The following is a 13,211-nucleotide window of genomic DNA, read 5'->3' on the forward strand; positions in this document are numbered from 1 at the left end:
ACTGGAGCAAAAACCCATGAGCAGAAACCTCCATGGGGACAAGTACCAGAGTAGTAAACCTGAACTGTCATTGATGAATTGCTGGAAGCTCAGTGTGGACAAATCTGAGAGCTAAACCTCTGGGGGGACCTATTAATACAGAGGGATCCACACTTTTGTGAGTTTTACGTTCAACATCTGTACCAGGTTCTCACAGTAAATATTGGAGAAAAATCCCCTTGTGCTTCCGGCAGGGGAAGGGGAAAAGGAACCATTTTGAAATGTGCCAGAGGATTCTGTTCTTCTTAACGAGGTCTGCCCTCAAAAGAAACTATCTTACCACAGCCTAACCTGCTGGGGTTTTATCAGAGCTCAACTCATGTAGGGGAAGGAAAATACCTAACTCCAGCCAGCTCTAGCTTTCCACATGGTAGGAGGGAAATATCCAACTGCAGCCTCCTTGAGCCATCCTGCCCCGCATAAGGAGGGGGACAAAAACTGAGAATCACTGTGAAGCTCATGGTCCAGGGGCACAGCTCACTAAAAGACTGAGACCTAATCAGTCTTCTGCTCCCTGAACCCTCACCACCACATAACTAAAGCCCTATTTATCACAGTTCCTTTTACCTGGTACGTCATGTCTGGCTATCAAGAAAAATTATGAGGTCTACCAAAAGGCAAAAAACACTGCTTGGGGAGACTAAACCAGTCAGAACCTGACTCAGATATGGCACAAATGCTTGAATTATGAGATCAAAAGTTTTAAAAAACTATGATGAATATACTAAGGACTCTAACGGAAAAAGTAGACGACATGTAACAACAGATGGCAAATGTAAGCACAGAAATGGAAATTCTAAGAAAACGTAAAAAAGAATTGCTAGAAATAAAAAACGCTGTAACAGAAAGGAAGAATACCTTTGAGGGACTCAGTGGTAGACTGGACCCAGCTGAGGAAAGAATCTCTGAGCTGGAGGACATGTCAACAGAAACTTCTACACCTGAAAAGCAAAGGGAAAAGAGACTGAAAAAACCAGCACTGAATATCCAAAAACTGTGGGACAGCTACAAAAGGTATAACATGTATGTAAAAGAAACACTAGAAGAAGGAGAAAGAGAGAAAGGAGTGGAAGAAATATTTGAAGCAATAATTATACTAATCAAAAGGAAACAGGAGTTAGTCTATCAATTTCAGACTGAGCAGGTTTCAAAGCAAAGAACGTTATTAGTGATAAAGAGGGACATTACATAAGGATAAAGGGGTGAATTCCCCAGGAAGACATAACAAATTTTTGACATGTACACCTAACTACAGAATGTCAAATTATGTGAGGCAAAAATTGATAGAACTGCAAGGAGAAATAGATGTATTCACTATCATAGTTGGAGACTTCAACACCCCTCTATCAGAAGTAGACAGATCCAGCAGGCAGAAGTCAGTAAGAATGTAACTGAACTGAATAACTTCATCAATCAACGGGATATAGTTGATATCTACAGACTACTTCATCCTACAGCAGAATATACATTTTCCTCAAGCTCATATGGAACATTCACCAAGACAGACCACATTCTAGGCCATACAACACAGCTTAACAAACAAACAAAAACAAAAAGGAATCCTATAATGTCTGCTCTCAGACCACAATAGAATTAAACTAGAAATCAATAACAGAAAGATAACTGGAATATCCCAAAACACATGGAGATCAAACAACACACTTCTAAATAACACATGAGTCAAAGAAGAAATCTCAAGAGATTTAAAAAAATATTTTGAACTAAATGAAAACACAATTTATCAAAATTTTTGGACTGCAGCAAAAGCAGTGCTTGGAGGGGAATTTATGGCATTGAATGAAAATATCAGAAAAGAGGAAAGATCTGAAATCAATGATCTGTTTCCACCTTAGGAAGCTAGAAAAAGGAGAGAAAATTAAATCTAAAGTAAACAGAAGAAAAGAAATAATAATAACTAGAGCAGAAATCAATGAAATTGAAAACAGGAAAGCAATAGAGAAAATGAAATCAAAAGCTATTTCTTTGAAAGGTTAATAACATCTACTAGCTTCTAGCCAGGTGAACTAAGAAAAAAAGAGAAAACACAAATTACTAATATCAGAAATGAAAGACAGGACATCACTACAGATCAAAAGATAATATAGGAATATTATGAACAGCTCCATGCCCATGATTTTTTTTCTTTTGGCAGAGAAAGATTCACCCTTAGCTAACATCTGTTGCCAATCTTCCTCTTTTTTTTTTCTTCCCCAAAGCACCAGTGCATAGCTGTATATTCTAGTTGTAAGTCCTTATAGTTCTTCTCTGTGAGCCACCGCCACAGCATGGCAACTGACAGATGTGTGGTGTTGTTCCATGCCTGGTAAATGAACATGGGCTGCCAAAGTGGTGAGAGCACTGAACTTTAATCACCAGGCCATCAGGGCTGGCTTCATGCCTGTAAATTTGATAACCTAGATGAAATGGACCAATTCCTTGAAAGACATAATCTGCCAAAACTTACCCAAGAAGAAACAGACAATCTGAACAGGCCTATATTTATTAAAGAAATTGAATCAATAATTAAAAATCTTCCAAAACAGAAAGCACCAGGCCCAGATGGGTTCACTGGTGAATTCTACCAAACATTTAAGGAAGAAAGTATGCCAATTCTCTACAATCTCTTCCAGAAGATAGAAGCAGAGGGACTATTTCTTACTCATTTTATGAGGACAGAATTACCCTAATACCAAAACCAGACAAAGATATTACAAGAAAAGAAAACTACCAATAGACCAATATCTCTCATGAACACGGATGCAAAAACCTTCAACAAAATATTAGCAAATCATATCCAGCAATGTCTTTTTCCTCTCCGTATAAACTTGAGGATCATTTTGTCAACATCCACAGAATAACTTGCTGGGATTTTGATTGCGATTGCATTGAATCTATAGATAAAGCTGGGAAGAACTGACATCTTGACAATATCAAATCTTCCTATCCATGAACATAGATCATGTCTCCATTTATTTAGCTCTTCTTTGATTTTTTAAATCAGAGTTTTGTAGTTTTCCTCATATAGATTGTGTACGTGTTTTGTTAATTTTATAGCTAAGTATTCAATTTTTGGTGGTGCTAATGTAAATGATACTGTGTTCTAAATTTCACATTCCACTTGTTCATTGCTGGTTATATGGGAATGTGATTGAGTTTTGTGTATTAACCTTGTATCCTGAAAACTTGCTATAATCACTTATTTGTTACAGAAGTTTTTTTGTCAATTATTTTCGATTTTCTACATAGATAATCATGTCATCTGCAAACAAAGACAGTTTTATTTCTTCTCTCTCAATCTGTATACATATTTATTTCCTCTTCTTGTCTTATTGCATTGTCTAAGATCTCCAGTACAATGTTAAAAAGGAGTGGTGAGAGGGGATATCCTTGTGTTTTTCCTGATTTTAGTGAGAAAACTTCTGGCTTCTCATCAGTATTAATATAATATTAGCCGTGGGTTTTTGTAGATTTTTTTATGAAGAAGACATTCCCCTCTATCCCTAGTTTGCTAAGAGTTTTTATCATAAATGAGTGTTGAATTTTGTCAGATGCTTTTCTGCATCTATTGATATGATCATGTGATTTCTCTTCTTTAGTCTGTTGATGTGACAGGTTACATTAATTGATTTTTGAATGTTGAAACCAGCCTTGCATAAATCCCACTTGGGATTTGAACAAAGTCAGAGGACTGACCCTACCCAACATCAAGACTTACTATAAAGCTACAGGAAGTGGGACAGTGTGGTATTGGTGAGAGAACAAACAGATCAATGAGACAGAATAGAGTCCTGAAATAGACCCATATAAGTATAGTCAACTGATCTTTGACAAAGGAGCAAAGGTAACATGATGGAGAAAAGAGTCTTTTCATCAAATGGTGCTGAAACAGCTGGATATTCACATGCAAAAAATAAATTTAGACATAGTGCTTACACCCTTCACAAAAATTAACTCAAAATGTATCATAGACCCAAACATAAAATGCAAAACTATAAACCTCCTAGACCTAACGTAGGAGTGAATTGGATATGGTGATGACTTTTGAGATACAATATCAAAGACATGATGGATGAAAGAATAATAGAGAAGCTGAACTTCACTAAAATTTAAAGCTTCTGCTCTGTGAAAGACACTGTCGAGAGAATGAAAACACAGGTTAGAGACTATAAGAAAATATTTGTAAAAGACATATCTGATAAAGGACTGTTATCCAAAATATACAAAGAACTCTTAAAAGTCAACAACAAGAAAACAGACAACTGGGTTAAAAAGTAGGCAAAAGACCTGAACAGGTCCTCAAAGAAGATATACAGGTGGTAAATAAGCATATGAAAAGATGCTCCACATCATATGTCGTTAAGAAATTTCAAATCAAAACAACAATGAGATACCATTAAACACCTATCAGAATGGCCCAAATCCAGAATACTGACAACACAAAATGCTGACAAGGATGTGGAGCAACAGGAACTCTCAGTCACTGCTGATGGGAATGCAAAATAGTACAGCTTCTTTGGAAGACCGCTTAGAAGACTGTTTCTTACCAAACTAAACAGGCTCTTACCATACAATTCAGCAGTCATGCCCCTTGCTATTTAACTGAATGAACTGAAAACTTACGTCCACACAAAAACCATTACATGGATGTTTATAGCAGCTTTACTCTTAATTTTCAAGATTTGGAAGCAACTAAGATGTCCTTCAGTAGGTGAACGGATAAACAAACTGTCGTAAACTTAAATGTGTATTACTAAGCCAAAGATGCCAGTCTGAAAAGGCTACATCTTGTAGGATTCCAACTGCATGACATTCTGGAAAAGGCAAAACTATGGAGACGGTAAGAAAGATCAGTGGTTGCTAGGGGTTCGCTGGGGAGAGAGGGAGCATAGAGGATTCTTAGGGTAGTGAAACTACTCTGTATGACACTGTAAGGGTAGATACATGTCACTAAACATTTGCCCAAACCCACAGGGTGTGCGACACCAAGAGTGAAACGTAGTGTAAACTTTGGGCTTTGTGTGATAATGACGTGACAATGTAGGTTCATCAATTGTAACAAATGTACCACTCTGCTGGTGGGGCATGTTGATAGTGAGGGAGGCTGCGCATGTTTAGAGGCAATGGGTATATGGGAACTCTGTACCTTCTGCTCAATTTTGCTGTGAACCTAAAAAATAAAGTCCATTCAAAAAATACATGCACATAGTAACAAAAAATTCCAAGCTGTTTATAAGTGTAAGACAAAAAGTAAAAATCTTTCTTGTCTTTCTTCACCTCCTCGAAGGTAACCACTGGTAACCGATTTTTATGTATCCTTTCAGAAAATGTTACATATATACCAGCAGGTATTTCTGTCTTTTAACTTTTTTTTTGCACAAAAGACACTATGGAATAAACATAGTCCCGAATCTTTTTTCATTGGAACTTGATCTTGGAGATTGCTCTTTATTGACACACAGAGATTTGATTTATTCTTTCTAATAGTAGCTGGACTTTTTATTCTAATTTACTTAACCACTTCCCTAATGATTGTGAAAGTTTAGAAGGGCTGGGACCAACAGTGCTGCAGTAAACTTTTCTTGCACATATAGCGGTAACTTTGTGGCACATCCCTGGGCAAATTTCTAGCAGAATTACTAGGGGTTAATGGGTAAATGCGTTGCTATCGATACTGTCAAAATTGTCATTTTCAGAGGTCACACTAACTTGGGCTGCTAACAAACAAAAGCGCATGAGGGTGCCCACACCCTTGCTAATGCTAAATTGTATCTATCTTTTCAGGTTTGGCCAATCTGATGGGTCCAGGTTACACGGCGTTGTTTTGTTTTGCATCTTTTCAGTTATAAGGAAGGAGGATCCTTTTTCGAAAGTCAATGGACCATTTGCATTGGTTTTTTTCCTGTGACTTGCTTGTTCACGTCCTTCGTGTATTTTGTGTATTTTGCGTTAAGTTATTGGCCTTTTTCTTACTCAACTCTTTGAGCCACAAATGTTTTCAAATAAGTAATGCAAACGGATGTGCTTCAGAAAGTCGTTCTGATAACTGTGAGCAGACTGGATTGAAGCAGAACGTGAAACAAGATCAGCTTCTAGAGGCTCCAATGGTGATCTGGTGATCCAGTGAGAGCTGAGAAGGGAGTAAATGGGAGATGGGACCAGGGAAGTGGCAGGAGGATGCAGGAGCGTCAGATTGAGATAGAATTGACAGGTCTTGGCAGAAAGGGCTTGTGGGAGATAAGGAAGAGAATAAGGAACTATAGCTGACTCCAGCAGTAGCTGGGTTGACTGCAGATTTATGGGGCCAGTGACAGTAGAGGGACACCCTGGAGGGAGAAGGTCTGGGCTGAGGAGGAGTTCTGAGAATCTTTGCTCCGGGCAAGAAATGCACCGCAGATGCTAGGCAGTGTTCTCCATGCACATAGGGTTGAGATCTTTTCCTCCATGAAAGCTGTGCAGCTCATTAGACAGGGGTCTCCCAGGAGACATGCATGGAGGAGAGTGAGTATGCATCCTGGATGTACAGGCTTGGCTGGAGATGCTCCTGGACCCTGTGGTCAAAAATGAAGTGGAGGCAGCTCCATTGAAGTTCTCCTTTCATTTCTGCATGAGCTGAGGAGAAAGGAGGAGAAAGTTCAGAAAGTGGAATGAATCCATTCCCTGACCCTGACGCCCGAGTCCCTCCAGCCCGCCCCTCCCCAGCAAGGGCCCTTTCCCCTGTCGCTATCCCTATTAGCTGATATTCTCCCTCCTGTTCTGCCTCTGCCCACTTCTTTCAGATCAGGGGTCCAAGAGCAGGGACAACGAGAGGAAATCTGTCTTCCTGTGACCAGTCTCCCCATCACCCTTGCAATACTCTGGTCACTCTCTCCTGTGTCTTCAGGGTGCCTGTCCACAGCCCAGAGATCACCCTGAGAATACCAGTCATGACAACATCTAAGAGCATTCCTCACCCATATCTCAGGATGGGTCTGGCGGTGGGAGGCTCTGGGAAGTCCTGGGCAGTGAGTGCTTGGAGCAATGGGAATCCCTTTGGATTCTCCAATGATGACTTGCCTAGGCAACTGTTAAATACAGAGCAGACCCATTAGGAGCACACAGGGAGGAATGCTTTATGTGAGATTTAGAAGGATGGAAGTAACTGATGATGGTTGAAGTAGTGTCTCCAAGCCTGGGAACACTCAGAGCCAATAACCTCTTTGATATCCTTTCAGATGCTCTATGGCCTAATGGGAAAGAGAGAAGAGGCCCTGGTCCTACTCCCACCACCAACAGGATGTAAGTTCAAGGCTAGACTTCGAACCACAGCTCCCAGAGGTGTGGTTTCCTCAGACCAATAGCATTCCATAAAATATGTTACATGCTGACGTAAGGGCAAATTTTTATTTTACAAAAAAATTATGTCCATCTTCTAAGACCATCATTTTCTCTGAAGAAAAGGCATTTTGAAATTGTGAATATTGCCTTAGATCATGAGAAGAACCACATGTGGTGACGTCAGCATATTGAGCTGGCGGAGACCTGAGACCAGAGAGCCTCGCCGAGCACAGCCCCATCCAGCCCCTGCACAGCACAGCTGTGGACTTTACACCAGATGGAAGGAAATCTCTCAGCTGTGTTAAGCACTGTTACTTGGGGTTTTTCTGTTCTTTATAGCTGAACCGAATCCTAACAAATATAGCCTTCACTATTGGGAGTTTTTTTAGGTATACAATTTTAGTTTAACAGTTATTTTTCCTAAGCATCTTGGTGATGTGGTTCCACCACCTTCTGGCTTGCATTGCTGGAGTTGAGAAGTCTGCTATTCAAAGTTCTTCATGACTGATGGCTGCTTCCTCTCTGTTTTGTGTTCTGCAATTTCTTGACAATACGCCGAGATGAGGATTTCTTTTTGTTTATGTTGCTTGGTTTATGATAGCCTGTATCTGTGCCTTAGTGACTTTTCACAGCTCTGGAAAATTCTCTGTCATTACGTCTTCACACATTGTCTCTCAAGTTCGGTTTCTGCCTAGGATGCAGACAGCTCAAGTGAGCGCTGCTCCCATCTGAACTAGAAGGAAAAGCCTGGTAAACTACAGAGCCATAACTTTTCCTGAACCTATAAGAGAGCTGAAGTTGCAAGGCAACCAAGCAGCCTAAAATCCAAGGAAAGACAGGCTACTCCCAGGGGACTTGAGATGGGAGCACCAGCGCACCTGTCCCACAGACAGGGAGGAGGAGGTGCAAATACCGACTAGTGGGTGAGAACAATTCAGCTCAGATTTTAACAAATTGTCAAAGGTCAAGTGCAGGCTAGCATGACAGTCCAGAACTCCCGGGATCCTGACACAAGGGGAGTGCTCACACCCACTTGCAAACTCTTTTCTAGGTGCTCATAAGAAAGACTGAAGGCAGAAAATCTCCATCAGTGGTGAGGACCTGGAGAAAGGGAGGGAGAAAATAGACCCTTATCTTCTTTGGATCAAAAGTATCAACTCGCTGGGGTAGTGGCAACGAGCCCTGTCATCCCCAGGGAAGAGGTGAAGACCCACTGAAGCTAAGAAAGTGTATAGAAAAAACTTTCTGGCTGCCTAGAACACAAATGTGATGGCTGGAGCTCTAGCAGTCATTTTAGCTCACAAGATGATGAAGTTTGGAGGGCATGAACTGGGATGGTGGGGAAGAGAAGGAACCAAAGCCCCTGATGATGCAAAACTACCACACCAGCCCTGCAGTGCCTATCTCTGAACTTTTTAGTGAGACAGAATAAAGTACTATTTTGCTTAAGCTACTCTTACTGGAGTTTTCTGTTATATTCAGCCTGCTAATTCTAACTGAATCAGAACCAAATCTATAACTCATGTATAGAGGAATCTCATATTCCGGGGATCCTCTCCCTGAGTCATAAACCCTGTATGTAAGCCAAGATTCCGCTAGGCCAGCAGGCAACATGGTGTTTCCACAGGAAGACCTCCTTGCAAACTCCAGCTGCTCTAAAAAAAAAAAAAATTCGCCCAGGTTAAAATTATTTTGATGCGAAGGATATTACTAGGATAAAACTTTTTGAGTATGGAGGTCTGAGAATAAGGAGTCTAAAAGCAACTGCTCCCTTAGAATGCCACCTCCCGCTCAGTCAGGCCAAAAGAAGTTAGAGAAGCTTGTCAAAGATAAACTAGGCGAATTGCTCCCTCTATCGGTGACTTTAGATTTATACAACCTGAGAGTTTTATTGTTTTGCTTTGTTTTAGGACCAAAAAAAAAAAAAGTCTGAGTTTGGAAACTTTTTAACTGATATTTTTAGACTTCTTTGATTTAAAAAGTGAATTTGTGTTCCTTCTCTTTGATAGTAGCACAGTTGCTGTGGAACGAATGGCATTTTCCCCCCTACTAAAACTTAAATGACTAAGCGTTTCTGATGTAATTATTTTATTAAAAATTTATAAAATTTTATCAGAACGGTTATTGTACAAATAACTGGTGTCTACATAAGTTGGTTCTGGTAATCCATATAAAACTGAAAATTATGTGGACCAGTGCTATCATTCGACTTGGACCTTTTGGTAAAATTTTAAAAGTGTAATATTTCTATAATAATACTTCATGTAATTGAACTGATTGTTGATAATAATCAAGTCATATTTTATGAGATCATTAATAAACTTTGGACTAATACAACAATGGGGCAATGAATATTTCTCTTTAAATATTTTTGAGAAACTGGAGTTCAAAATTATAATGGATTGTGGTCAGAGAAAATAACGTTAGTGTATATTAGGAACAGAATCTAAAATAAAGATCTAATATATATCATACATACCTACATATATACATATATATATATATATATATATAATACACATGCACACAGAAATACACACATATATGTATAATTTTGACCAATGGAGAGAAGAACTGAAGATTTTAGATAAAGCTTCAAAAACTTGTTCTTGTCTGTATTTTCCCTTTCATTTATAACACGAAATTCTCCCTGAAGTTGTTAGATACTCTCCTTAATCTCTGCCTGAGGCTGGAGCAGAAGTACTTCTCTGCAGTTACCTGGGACTGTGCTAAGGTTGTATGAACAGGAAGATATTCTGGACGAATACCATGTAAAATAAATGCCCAGATATTTGGGCTAAGAATTAGGAAGAATAAGTACAATCCTCACACAGTCCCATGAGTTCTAGACCTACATGTACTTGTCAAAATATAGAACACGCTGCTTCCTCCTAAAAGCCAAAATGAGAAAGTCAGGAAACAAATCTATTGTGGACATTATCTTATCAAATGTCCCAATAGGATTTAATTGTAATAGACTGGGCTAGGTTGTGCTGCAAGAACAAACAACTTTCTCCCTCCTCCTCTCCTAATCTCAATGATTTAGTCCAAGCAAACGTCTTCCTTTGAATCTCACTTCTGATGCAAATGAGCCATCAGCTTCTTCTCCGTAAAGTTACTTAGAGACTTGTCTGATAGAAGCTTCTAGAACCACTCTAGAAGAAGAGAAGAAATGTGGTGAATTCTTGCTGACTCTGAAAGCCTCACTCCTACTGATATGTATTTCTGCTCATAATTCATTGGCCCAAGGAAACCACACAGCCATAGCTAACTTCACAGGGTTCAGGGCAGTGCAATCCTGCCACGTGCCAGGAAAGAGGAGAGATGGAGCATTTGTGAACAGCCCTAAAGAAACCATGCTTTCAACAAGAGTACAATTCAAATATGGGATGGCAAGACAATATATGACATGCTTTAAGATTAAGAAAATGTTTTTAACAAGCAAGAAAAAAGTTCAGGAAAGCAGGAAATAGAAAATGACAGATGGTAAAGTTAGAGTTGACTTGGATACATCCAAAAGTGCATTTGAAGATCATATATTCTATTCTTTGTTTTGTTTTGTTTCGTCTTTGCCATTAACCTTGATGCCAACTTGCAGTTTTGTCAAAGTTAATAGCCAATAGTTTTGGAGGTTCACTTATAAATTTACATTATATCTCAATTATATTACTAGAATTTCTATTCCTATGAATAGGGCATGCAAAATGAATTTGTTCAGTGGGGACTCTCGCTTGCTAACACGTGCAGAGAACCAGGCATTGAGTAATTGATGGCGGACCTGCTGCCTCTAAATGAAAGGCGTGTAGACTGAACTGCTCCTTTTTTCCCACTCAGGTCACAGTCTGGACTTGTAGAGTCAACTTCACTGTCCTGCAGCGGCAAAATGCTGCTGTGGAGTAAGGACTAATAGCAGAACCACCAAGCAACAAATGTCAGCTGACAGAGCACTAATATCCTGAACCGGACATAACAACAATGGGCATCAGGAAGAGTTCATATAACCAAAAAAAGAATGAAGAATTATTATAATTAATAACATATATATATAATTAATAACATATGTTATATATTATATAATGGAGCCAGTTGCACCAGCTCACAAAAGCTGATTGCCAAGGATCTCTTTCCAGCTCCACATTCAGTGTTGTCATGTTGGGAACTTGAAATCAACCATTATGAGAGTATGTACACCATAGAAATTGACAATCACTACAAATCAAGCCACTTTTCAGAAAGGCAGTTATTAAATATTTACCAGGACATCACCGAATATAAACGTGACCCAAGAATGATACATGTTGGACGTTTGTTTTATCTTTTTTGGAGAAGTTTACCCATTTTAAAATTAGGTTATTTGTCTTTGTATTGTTGAGCTGTTCGTGTTCTTTTTATATTCTCGATACTAGACCCTTATCAGAGATATGGTTTGCAAATATTTTCTCCCATTTTGTAGATTGTTCTTTCACTTTCATTATGGTATAATTTTGCAGCACAAAAGTTTTTAGTTTTGATGAAGTCCAGTTGATCTATTCTTTGGTTGCTTGTGCTTTAAGCGTCATATCTAAGAAACCATTGCCCATCCAAGGTCAGAAAGATTCACTCCTTCGTTTTCTTCTAAGAGTTTTATAGTTTCCGCTCTTAGGTTTCCGCTCTACGTCCGCATCTTCACATAATGTGAAGTTGGAGTCCAAATTCATTCTTTTGCACGTCGACATACAGTTGTGCCAAACCAATTGTTGAAAGACTCTCCTTTCCCTATGGAATCTTCTTGGCATTCTTGTTGAAAATCAATTGACCACAGATGTATGAGTTTATTTCTGGACCATCAATTCTATTCCATTGATTTAAATGTTTACATTTATGCCAGTACTTGCTGTCAATTTCTGCAGAAAAGAAAATTGGAATTTTGGTAGAGATTGCATTTAATTTAATCTGTAGGTAAATTTGGGAAATATTGTCATTTTAATAACATTAAGTCTTCTAATCTATGAATAAGGACATCTTTCCAATTATTCGTATTTTAAAAAAAAATTCTTTCAATAATGTTTTGTAGTTTGCAGTGTGCAAGTCTTGCTTTTCCTTTGTTAAATTTATTCCTAAGTATTTATACTTTTGGATGCTGTTGTAAAGGAATTGCTTTGCTAATTTCATCTTCAGATTGTTCATTGCTAATGTATAGAAATACGACTAATTTTTATATATTGATCTTGTATCCTGCAACTTTGCCGAAATCATTTGTTAGCTTTAACAGTTTTTTTTTGATTCCTTGGAATTTTCTGTGTAGAAAATCATGTCGTCTGTGAGTAGAGATAGTTTTACTTCTTTCTTTCTAATCTGAATGCCTTTTATTTCATCTTCTTGCCCAGTTGCCCTGGCTAGAACCTCCAGTACAATGTTGAATAGAATTGACAGGAGAAGTCATCCTTGTCTTATTCCTTATCTTAGGGGGGAAAACTTGTGGTCTTTCACCATTAAATGTGATGCGAATTATGGGGTTTTCACAGATGCCCTTTATCAAGTTGAGGAACTTTTCTTCATATCCTAATTTGTTGAGTGTTTTCTTATCATGAAAGAATTTTGTCAAATGCTTTTCCTGTATCTGTTGAGATGATAGTGTTTTTTTCCCTTTATTCTATTTATATGGTGTATTACATTGATCGAGTTTCATATGTTGAACCAACCTTGCATTCCTAGGATAAATCCCACTTGGTCATGGTGTATAATTCCTTTTATATGCTGTTGCATTCAGTTTGCTAGTGTTTTTTTTGAGGGCTTTTGTGTCTATATTCTTAAGAGATATTGGTCTGTGGTTTTCTTTCCTTGTGATGTCTTTGTCTGGTTTTGGTATCAGGGTAGTA

General features: G+C 38.6%; 1 long non-coding RNA gene across 1 annotated transcript in view; it reads left to right on the forward strand.

Annotated features, from left to right (window-relative positions):
- The window catches only part of LOC123287709 (uncharacterized), a 30,474-nt gene extending 20,786 nt beyond the window's left edge, over nucleotides 1-9,688 (forward strand). The window contains exons 5-7 of the long non-coding RNA XR_011504984.1: nucleotides 5,821-6,159; nucleotides 7,251-7,314; nucleotides 8,405-9,688. This is a non-coding gene — a long non-coding RNA (uncharacterized lncRNA). The remainder of the gene's footprint in view (nucleotides 1-5,820; nucleotides 6,160-7,250; nucleotides 7,315-8,404) is intronic.
- The last annotated feature ends 3,523 nt before the right edge of the window (nucleotides 9,689-13,211 follow it).

Source organism: Equus asinus, chromosome 8, assembly GCF_041296235.1.
Source record: "Equus asinus isolate D_3611 breed Donkey chromosome 8, EquAss-T2T_v2, whole genome shotgun sequence".
Lineage (NCBI taxonomy): Eukaryota > Metazoa > Chordata > Mammalia > Perissodactyla > Equidae > Equus > Equus asinus.